The sequence below is a fragment of the Protobothrops mucrosquamatus genome, unplaced genomic scaffold, assembly GCF_001527695.2.
Source record: "Protobothrops mucrosquamatus isolate PMUCROS unplaced genomic scaffold, P.Mucros_1.0 scaffold620, whole genome shotgun sequence".
Lineage (NCBI taxonomy): Eukaryota > Metazoa > Chordata > Lepidosauria > Squamata > Viperidae > Protobothrops > Protobothrops mucrosquamatus.
In genome coordinates, this window is record NW_015386916.1 from 345,201 (window position 1) to 356,622 (window position 11,422).

An 11,422-nucleotide genomic window follows, 5' to 3' on the forward strand; every position below is an offset into this window, starting at 1 on the left:
AACCATGTTTCAACCCTGTTCTGTGCACTGGACTGGCCACATAAGCTTGCTAGAAGCTGCTCTTCATTGCTGTGTCTGTGATAAAGGAATGTTATATATGCAAGTCAAGTTCTAGATTTCCTGTGAATGCACTTAAGTTCAGCAAGAATTACTGCAGGCATCTGAGGGCAACCTGAACACTTTCCAACAGCAAAGAATAGCCTTTTGTGCTTTATCACATGCTTAATAAACCAATAATTCTTCATGTAATAAATTCCAAAGTTACATTCACTTCTTTAAATCTTGGTAATCATATTAATAAATGTATGGATATTAAACCAAAACTAAGCAACTATGAGGTAAGCTCATATCATATGGAAAGTGTCATCTCACCCATTCTACACTTCCAGTCCTAGGTTGCTATCTAGTTGTCATCCAGATGTTTAAACAAGCCCAAGTGTCTCCTCACATCTAAGAGGGCACAATGATCTTTGCTTATGGAAAAGCAACATAGCCATAAATGACCATGAAATTTGATCTTGACAAAGATAGAATTATTTTAAAAAACAATGTAGAATTTGTGCAAAAAGTGTTACAAAATGTATTGATGCAAACAGGCAGGCTGGCTAATCCATAAACAGGCACATAATTCTAAGGATACGAAAATAAATTCTTCCATGTAAATATAAATGTAAGTATTGGCCCCTTAGTCTGAAACATTCCTGAGACTGTGACAAAAGCTAATAGTGTGCACATACATGCACAAACATATACACTATAATATGAGCAGGCTAATCTCTTTGCACTCCAAATGTAACATTTGGTACTTCGGTTCGCATACTTGTTTGCTATGACATACATTGCAGTGTGTGTATGTGTGTGTGTGTTTCAGCCATTTCCCAGAACTGTCTTTGCTGGACATCTAAGGAAATGAGAGGTATGACACTATAAGTTACTCTTATTGTTATTATCATAATCATCATAGCTGAAGATGCAGTATATTAGATCAATTATTTTACATTCACTTTCTTAGTGGCTATCTGCATTTTCATTGGCAATTTACAGAGAGGAACCACAATTTGGATTTTGTCACATTTTGACTTCTGCCAGCTCATTCTTTTCCTTCTATCACAGTCTCTCAATTTGGGCAGTAGCGATTACAGATATTAGTTTGTTCTGTTTTCTGTATTTTTTGCTTTTCTTTTTGCAGCATTCAAGTTCAGACATTAGAAACAAGCAACTGCACATTGCCTTTTTCTTATCAACCATACATTCAAATTAGTCACACTGGACAAGCAGACTCCTCAGAACAGTAGTGGCAGTATCTTTTTTTGTTCATGTCTGCTCGTGCTGGCGATCAGTGAGCACATTCATATTTGTCCCCAAACTCCTTTGGCACACACTTGCATTTATCAGCTGACAAATAAAAAGCATGAGAAATAGTTCCTGTCTTCTTCAAGGGAGCAGACATCTTGTTTCAAGGACCTGTGTGTTACCAACTGGAACAAAGGATTCTCCAGCATCCCAGTCCACAAAGTGAAAGGCTCTTGTGTTCTCACTGAAAAGCTGCATGTGGGTGCCAAGGCAAATGTGCTACAATTGCTGCCAAGACTGGTGCCAGGCATCTAAGCCACAGATTCAGGTCAAGCGAGGCTTACCATTTTTAACTAAAAGTAGCACAATGTTGCACTTTAGACCACAGGTAGAAAACCTGTGACACCTTCAGGTATGGCTGAGCAGAAAGCTTTGAAACAGAGGAACTTTGATGTCATGATGCTTGGGCTAAGCACCCCTTTAAAGCAGTTTTCCCACTCTTCCCCCATTTCTGAAGAGCCAGGTGAAGCTCTGCTGGCTTCCCTTTGTTGCACTTTGGAGGTTACCTTCCAGGAGCTGGAAAAGGTTTCTGTGCATAGCAGTGCATGTGTAGAAATCTTTTTCAAAGCTTGCTGGATATTTCGGAAAGTGGGAAGGAGGGCAGCAATGACACAAAACAGCTCAATGACTTGTTAAGACAAGTAGCATCAATTCTGCAATGCAAAATGTTTCGCCGAAGTGAAGTATGGTTATTTTCCACAGACTTATTACTTAACTCCTATTCCCAGCATTCCTCCCTTTGAATCCTGATAACTAAGACTGCTGGGAATTGTGGCGGGTGAGGGAATGATAGGAATGAAATTAGGGGACTGGAGGCTAAAGCATATAAGAAACGGCTGCTGGAATTGGGTATGTCTAGTTTAATGAAGAGAAGGATGAGGGGGGACATGATAGCAGTGTTCCAGTATCTCAGGGGCTGTCAGAAAGAAGAGGGAGTGAAGCTATTTTCCAAGGCGCCAGAAGGCAGGACAAGAAGAAATGGATGGAAATTAATCAAGGAGAGAAGCAACCTAGAACTAAGGAGAAACTTCCTGACAGTTAGAACAATTAACGAGTGGAACAACCTGCCTCCAGAAGCGGTGAATGCTCCAACACTGGAAGTTTTTAAGAAGAGACTGGATGGCCATTTGTCTGAAATGGTATAGGGTTTCCTGCCTGAGCAGGGGGTTGGACCAGATGACCTCCAAGGTCCCTTCTAACTTTTATTATTATTATTATTATTATTATTATTATTATTATTATTATTATTATTATTATTATTATTATTAGTAGTAGTAGTAGTAGTAGTAGTAGTAGTAGTAGTAGTAGTAGTAGTAGTATTAGTATATCCATCCATACATCCAAATTTGACCGTTAACAACATGTATTAATCAATGTTAGATTGTCTTTGGAAAGCATTGGCAATTTTCAATTGGTCCTTAACACATCAGCCCAGAGTTAGTTCTCTGTTACCTGCTTAATTCTAAGTGCTGTATACAATCATTATTAGCTTTCTGACAAACAGCATACTTGGCTTGTTCAGATACTACTTAGCTCCATTTAACTATTTCACCTTGCACCTTTTTCTCTCTCTCTCATGTGTCTTGTTGTTTGAAATTGATTCTATTGACTCTTGCTTCTATTGAACTGAAATCTACTAGCATTATTCAGAATTGTTTTTATTATAAACAGGAGAAGGAAGGGGAATTATAATAATAATCATCATTTAAAATCCAGAGTAACTGCTTTTCGAACGATACCAAATATGGTTCTTCAGTTGCAAGAGGCTAAACTGCAACAATTTCATTATCAGACTTATTTTTCTCAGGATCTGCTAGGTCAAGATATTACATGTATTTTCTATGTACTTTTTTAAAATGTAAGAAACATATAAAACAGTCTTGTTTCACATTAAAATATGTATAATTTTTCCAGTTTTGTTTTTCACCTACCAAGGATTTATGTGTTTCACCAAGGGATGGAAGCAAGTTCCAGCAATACCTGAATTTTTTATCTGTAAAACACTGAATCAGCAGTTATTTAATTCCTCATTCTAGCAGTCCTTGGATAACCAACATTCAGTATAGCACCAATGGAGTCTATTGGAATATCTGCAGACTTCTTCCACGTTCAATCTTAATAGCCTGACCCAGCAAAGTTAATTATATTACTACCAATACAGCCTTTCCCTCATTCTGTCCATCCTCTTTTTCCTTATGAAGAAAAATATGTATGTTTTGTAACCTTTGAAAATAGTTCAGATAGTACTGAAAATATTAAGTATTAAGGCATGAAAACTTCCTTGGGGCTAAATGTTGGAAAAGCAGGTACAATCAATTTTAAAGGAGAGGTACATTTGGGGAGGTACATTTTCTTTTTTTAGAACTCTATCACAAGATCTCTTTATTCAAACTGTATTTTTAGAATAAAAGTAATTCCATGTTTCTGTTTGTGGTTTCACTCATCTAGCATGACATTCTCACCAAAACATTTTTTCTATAAAAGACATTTAGTTCAAAGTTCAAGATCCAGATGTTTAACAAGGATGTGCTTTTGTTTCATGACAGAAAGAAAGCTTCTGGAAGAAGAAAATATATATTGCTTCTCCACTGACATGAAATTAAAAGGAATTCATATTTTATGTTCCTCCTTCTTTGGAATGGTAAATATGATATTGCTCTTAGTGTACTAAAGAGGTTGTTTATGGCTGTCAAAAACAGATATCACAGCCAGTTGCTATAAATTTCATGAGCCTGAACAAAAACAAAAGAGAATTTTATGTGACTGGTTTCTGCTTTATATTCAGGTTTGTGACTCTCTCTCTCTCTGATTGACAAACTGTAGTTTCCTTCAAATGTATGTATCCGACTTTGAAAATGTTGCCTGTGTGAATCACCANTCTCTCTCTCTCTCTCTCTCTCTCTCTCTCTCTCTCTCTCTCTCTCTCTCTCTCTCTCTCAAGTGACTGTCTAGTCTCTTCTCAAAAATCTCTAGTGATGGAGCGCCCATGATTTCTGGAGTCAAGTTGTTCCACTGGTTAATGTCCTCACTGTCAGGAAGTTTCTCCTTAATTACAGGTTGCTTCTCTCTTTGATCAGTTTCCAACCATAGATTCTCGTTCTTCCTTCTGGTGCTCTGGTGAATAACATGACCCCCTCTTCCTTGTGGCAGCCCCTCAAATACTGGAATACTGCTATCATCTCCCATATTTCTTCTTTTCTTTAGACTAGCCAAACCGAAGTCCCACAGCCATTCTTTGTATGTTTTAGTCTCCAGGTCTTTGATCATCTTAGTTGCTCTTCTCTGAATTTCTTCCAAACTCTCAACATCTTTTTTGTGATATGGTGACCAAAATTGGCTGCAGTATTCCAGGTATGGTCTTGATTCTATGCCTCTGTTTACATAACAGAGACATCCCACCCTTCTTTTGCTAAATGCTTTAAGATGCAGAGCTTATCAATAACAAAGGCTGCGGAGGGAGTGGACTGGTGATTTTCTGATAAAGCAATTTATCAAACCACCTAGAAGAAAATTCTCTCACAGGGCAGATTGTTTGAAATAGGAATCCTCTAAGTGTGAACCATTCAGAACCATCAGTGATTTGGTTGTGGAATATTCTTTTCTACTTTCTTTTTTACTGTCCTGCCTTCCAGACACCATTCTTTATAATAAACAATACTAACAAACCACCCAGGAATACATTCCTTTCTGAAGTGTTTAGAGGCACTCTGCTTAAGCACCAACATTCTCGAAATAATTGTGATAAAAATGATTAACCTGGTGCTCTATTTTCTCCTATTGATCACCTCCTGCACCATATGCGTATGCATTTTTCCATCATGCAAACTTTGTTTACCAACATTAGGAAGTTTTCTGCTCCAGAATGAGTCAGTGAATTAAAGCCTTGCAAGAGTTGTGTAAGTTTAGATTAGATTGAGATGCTTCTTCTGACAGCCTATCTGTTTTCTTCTTTGTGTTCCAACTGCCATTTAACCACTGAAGGTTCTTCAGGCTTGCCTCACCATTTTTGAAGACTTCACCGATGTCCCTAATTATTGCCAATAAGCTCTTCTATTCCCTTCAACTCCTCTCTTCTTGTTCACTTATTTGTATGTACATGATTTCTCATTTGTTTTCCATAGATTGTTGCTTCTTCCTGGACAGAAAATTCAACATCCTCCTTGAGAAAAGAGAAGAAAATGTGAGGGTGGCAGATTAAGAGACAGAAACAATACAGACTATGGCAGAAATGGTCTCTTGAAAAACTTCATAATCTTTGATCCTACTCCTGTTCTTTAATGTACATTTTATGAGTGTGGGAATACAATTTTCACAATCCAGATACCGAATAGACTTTTTTCCCAAAGGGTATTGAACATCAAATTTTCCTCTTCAATGTGACTATACTTGAGAACAACTATAGGATAATTAATTTTGTTCAACATTTAAAAAGCGTTTAGTTTACTTGCAATAATGTTCAAAAAGAGAGGGGGGAGGGTCAGAAGTTTATTTTTAATGTAGCTTCATATGATGTTTGCGATATTGTTTTATTTTGCTATCGGACAGGTCTCCTCCAAACCGAAAATGTGCAGGTGTATATTGGCAAGAAGCCTGTCTCAGCTGTTTGAATTGAGTATAGAAAACAGATTGTGTAGGAAAACAGATCCAGTGGTTAAAATGAATGTGGAGATTGTTATTATTTATTTTTAATAAATGAGGATGCTCCTCAAAACTTGATGTTATGTGATGTTAGGAATTATGATAGCTGTGGTGATCCATATGGAGAAGGGGGGAAAGTTTCCTCTAATGCAGAGTAATTCAAATTGATGGCCTTTGTGTTGGCTTTCTCTTCATCTTTCCCATTATGATAACTCCATGATCCTCTTGGTGTATTTACCTATACTTGCCAAATAAAGTCAGTACATCATTAACCTTTTCTTTGAGAATGCATCTCTGCTGCCTACTAAGTTTATGATGTGACCAATTTCCCTTTGTAATTAAAAGGAAAGCTGCTGAGAAACACCAACTAGATAAAAGTGGGAAAGGCAATAAATGTTAGAAGGATACTAATGTCTATTTGAGAGAATCCTTATTTTTATATATGTTTATATAAACTCCGGAGTAGCTAGTGGTTGCTGCTGCTACTATTAGAGCTCCTTTTTGTTCCTTTTTTCCCCTCACATTCATACTTATTGGTCCAAAGGCTGCCTGATGTATGGTTGGAGAGAATGAACAGTGAGAATTTATTCCCTTTTAGAACAATAAAACTCAATGGCATCCTATACAGAATGTTGAAGTAAAATACAAGCAAACAAAGGAAGTGCTTCACTATAAAATTAATGTTTATTGTTTAATTGATTGCACCCTTTATAAAAATGATGAGTGTAAGGAATTTTGAAAAGAATTTGTCATAGAAAGTTTGTCTTCTGAAGTTTGAGAACAGTAGACAACAAAATAGTCTGTTTGTCTCTAGTATTTGATCAATACATCTTATTGGTTGGTGTCCTTGTACCACCAATGGTACATGTATTCCCCTCTGTCTAGATGCTAATCTTGATCAATTGGCCTCCATCCAAGTGTGATGAGCTAGCTGGTATAGAACAGATGATTAGATTCTTGAGACCAAATACAATATGAAACGACAGATCTGAAACCAGGTTGCTGGAGGGAGGGGGGAAGGGGCGAGAGAAAGGAAATCACAAAGCTTTCTTCTCTCTCATAGGGAGACTATTTCAGATTGCTACTTTGCAAGGGAGAAAGAATTGTTGTGGCTTCCCATTTCATCCCAACAACCATTCCGAGGAATGCTAGGTTCCCACTGCATTTGTATGTTTGGGTGGAATACAGTGGTGGGATTCAGCCGGTTTACACCAGTTCGGCAGAACCGGTAGCTAATTTTTTGTTGCCCAGGCCCAGAATGGACTTCCAGAAGTGACATCCACACAGAGAACCAGTTGTTCACATATTTGAATCCCACTACTGGTGGGATAGTTTGTTCATGTGGACTTTGTGGAAAAATACATATTCATGTGTGATTTTTAACAGGCCAATGTCCATCTTATAATGGAGCTTAAGAGTTGCTCAAATAAATATGCCTAAAATAAGACTTTGAAATCTGTGAACAAAGGCCACAGGGTTCTTCAGAACACTAGTGTTGGCCAGAAAACCTGGTTGATCTGTTGTGCAATAGCCAAAAGATGCACTGAGTCAGGGAAGGAGTTTAAAAGCTCTTTATTTTTTATGCAGGAGTAAAGAGGGTACCTCATTAACCAAGAGGGACAATTTATTGTTTCTGCATAACTTTTATACCTTCTTAAAACAAGAAAAAATATATATAAATCATTTATTAGTTACTGCTAAATCACAAATCTAACACTTGTGCACAAATTTGTCTATCCCACAATATTTTAAACATGTAACATGTTTACCGCATAATACTGAGGGGTGGGGTTTTTAGTATTATAATAAAGAAAAAGTGTAAAAGTTCACAAAAAAAGACCTTCCTCAAGACCATGAATACTGCTATCACTCTTAGAATGGACAAGAGCAGCCTGTTCAGACCTTTCTGTGATCTGGGGGATGTTTTAAGAGGCAATAAGAAGTGCATTAATCCTTAAGAATGCTATGCTCTCAAAGCTGGACCAATCCTTCTCACTTCGGGACAAAATCTTGTGGCATTAATTTTTACCCTAAAAATCTCCCCCAAACCTCCAAAACTTTTAAGCTTGTCCGCTCCTATAAATATCACACTATCATTGGCCACGGTCTCTGTGAGCAGAATGAAAGATAGTTGCTTATCCTTTGTGAAAAAGATTGGGTGCTATTTTTTTCTAACAACAACAAATATTAATGCAACAAATATTAATGCAACTGTTAAATCTCAGAACTCTTTATTAAGTCTTCCACACCCAAGCTAAGATTTGGATTAAAAAATAAATTAACCAACATAATGTTGGACGTGAGTAGCTGTCTAGAGACAGAGGTTTGGCAGAAAGAAAAATCACACCTCCTGAAATTATCTCTCATCACAGCTATGAAAGAGACAAATATTCTGTTTTCATCTGAACTGAATATCCCAAAAAGAATTTGGACTCTCCTTATTTCCTTATTTTCAAGCCTTTTTATTTAATGACTCCTTGTCCCTTTTCTCCTAAAGCAAATTTCTGCAGGGTACATTAGTGAAAACCTCAAAGGACAGAAGGTAGAAGATAGACAGGCAGAAAGCAAATGGGAGAAGTAAAAGCATGTATGAGTTACAGATGTTTGGGATAAGATAGAAGACAAAATTGAGCACACCCAGGTTGAGGAAGAGTAAAATGGAAAACAGCTTAAGAAGGAAAAAGACACTATATACTGTATATATTGGGAAAAATTATATCCCAATCCTCACTCCCAGGAGTTCTATATACATTTGAAAAGGACCAGAGGAGAGGCAGAAGTATGTGAATATGTGTGCAATGACTTTTTTTCTCTTAATAACATCTATCTATTTATAGCTTCTAAATTATACACCACTAACATTGCTCAGAGAGAAGATGTGTTATTTGAATGCCATCAAGGGAAAAGGCGAAGGGTGGGGGCTTGAGCCTGCCTGTCCCTCTGATACAGAAATGTGCACACTTTGTGTAAGAGGACTATAACTGCTCAGAGAGGAATGCTTTCAGGGTCAAGGAAAGGCAACACACCTTCATATAACTTGCCTCCTTATAAGCCAAGATTATAGAGGCTGGCTTTGAATAAATATTTTTCAGCATTTTTGTGTACTGTAGACGGCAGAGTCCATAAATATGAGAGATGAATCCCAGTACTGTAAAAGAATCAAAGGCTTGTCCAATCTTCCTCCATCTACCACACACACACACACACACACACACACACACACACACACACGTGTGTGTGTGTGTGTGTGTGTGTGTGTGTGGTAGATGGAGGAAGATTGGACAAGCCTTTGATTCTTTTATAGTACTGGGGTTCATCTCTCATATTTATGGACTCTGCCATCTGCCACTCTATGATCAATGCTCATAGAAAATCCTACTAGTACCCAAAAAAACCAAGTGCTTGTCCACATGGAGAACTCTGATGTAGTCTGTCAATAATGTCAGAAAGAGAAATGTCAGAAAGAAAGGCAAGTTCTGTAGCTGGCTGACTGGCCGTACTCAGCGAGTGGTCCTCAATGGAACCACATCTACATGGAGGGAAGTGTGTAGTGGGGTGCCCCAAGGCTCTGTTCTGGGCCCAGTGCTCTTCAACATCTTCATCAACNGACAGCCATTTGTCCGAAATGGTATAGGGTTTCCTGCCTGAGCAGGGGGTTGGACTAGATGACCTTCAAGGTCCCTTCCAACTTTACTATTATTATTATTATTATTATTATTATTATTATTATTATTATTATTATTATTATTATTATTATTATTATTATTATTATTATTATTATTATTATTATTATTATTATTATTATAACAGTCTCTAAAGCATGCTGCAAGGAATTCTGGGAGTTGAAATCCACATATATTAAAGTTGCTAAGGTTGAAAAACACTGCTTTAGAGTTTCTCTGATTTAAAAGGGGTTCAGAGCACTTATTGCATTGGAGGTGGCTCATACCAGCTTGTGAGAGTTGGCTGTTAAATTTTGGAGAATTTTGTGAGTCAGTTGAGAGCATATCTGAACTATAGTACCTACTGCACAGATCAGTTGTCCCAAGTTAACGGTGCAATAGCAGGAACAACAAACCTGGTAGAGCCACTTCTTACAATAAATCCTTATCAACACATTATTGGCTGGGAGGAAAATGAAGTTGGGATGAAATGGCTAGAACCAAAATTTTTAAAAATGAAACCACATTGTTCAAATGCTTCTTTATACTTTAGAAGCATCTTCCTGCCCCCAGTCAATTTGGTTCCTTAATTAAGGCTGAAATTGTCAAGCCAATTCTGGAGCCTTTTCAATTGATCAGGAAGACTGTCAGAAAGAGAATTAATATTGTACAGGTAGTCCTCAACTTGAGAAACTTCCTGACAGTGAGAACAATTAACGAGTGGAACAACCTGCCTCCAGAAGCGGTGAATGCTCCAACACTGGAAATTTTTAAGAAGAGACTGGACAGCCATTTGTCTGAAATGGTATAGGGTTTCCTGCCTGAGCAGGGGGTTGGACCAGATGACCTCCAAGGTCTCTTCCAACTTTTTATTTTATTTTATTATTATTATTATTATTATTATTATTATTATTATTATTATTATTATTATTATTATTATTATTATTATTATTATTATTACTACTACTACTACTACTATTACTATTACTATTACTATTACTATTACTATTATTATTATTATATCCATCCATACATCCAAGTTTGATCGTTAACAACATGTATTAATCAATGTTAGATTGCCTTTGGAAAGCACTGGCAATTTTCAATTGGTCCTTCAATTGGTATTAATACTTCATGTGATCTTGATTCTGTCCCTCTGTTAATACAGCCTAGCACTGTGTTGGCTTTTTTGGCAGCTGGGTACCACGTATACTATACCTGTACATTTGGTTTTTCTTACCTAAATGTAGAACCTTACTTTTTTCACCATTGAATTTCATTTTGTTACATAGCGCCCAGTGTTCAAGTCTGTCCAGATCCTCCTGTATCCTAAGCCTGTCTTCTGGAGTGTTGGCTATTCCTGCCAGCTTGGTGTCGTCAGCAAATTTGATGAGTTCCCCATCTATCCCCTCATCCAAATTGTTGATGAAGATGTTGAAGAGCACTGGGCCCAGAACAGAGCCCTGGGGCACCCCACACTTCCCTCCATGTAGATGCGGTTCCATTGAGGACCACTCGCTGAGTACGGCCGGTCAGCCAGCTACGGATCCATCTGGTGGTGATGCTGTCTACCCTACATTTTTCTATCTTGTCAAGTAGTAGGTTGTGATGTACTTTATCAAATGCCTTACTGAAGTCCAAGTAAATTATATCCACAGCATTCCTCTCATCCACTAATTTTGTCACTTGGTCAAAGAATGCAATAAGATTTGTCTGGCATGATCTATTTTTGACAAACCCATGTTGGCTTTTAGTAATGACTTTGTTTG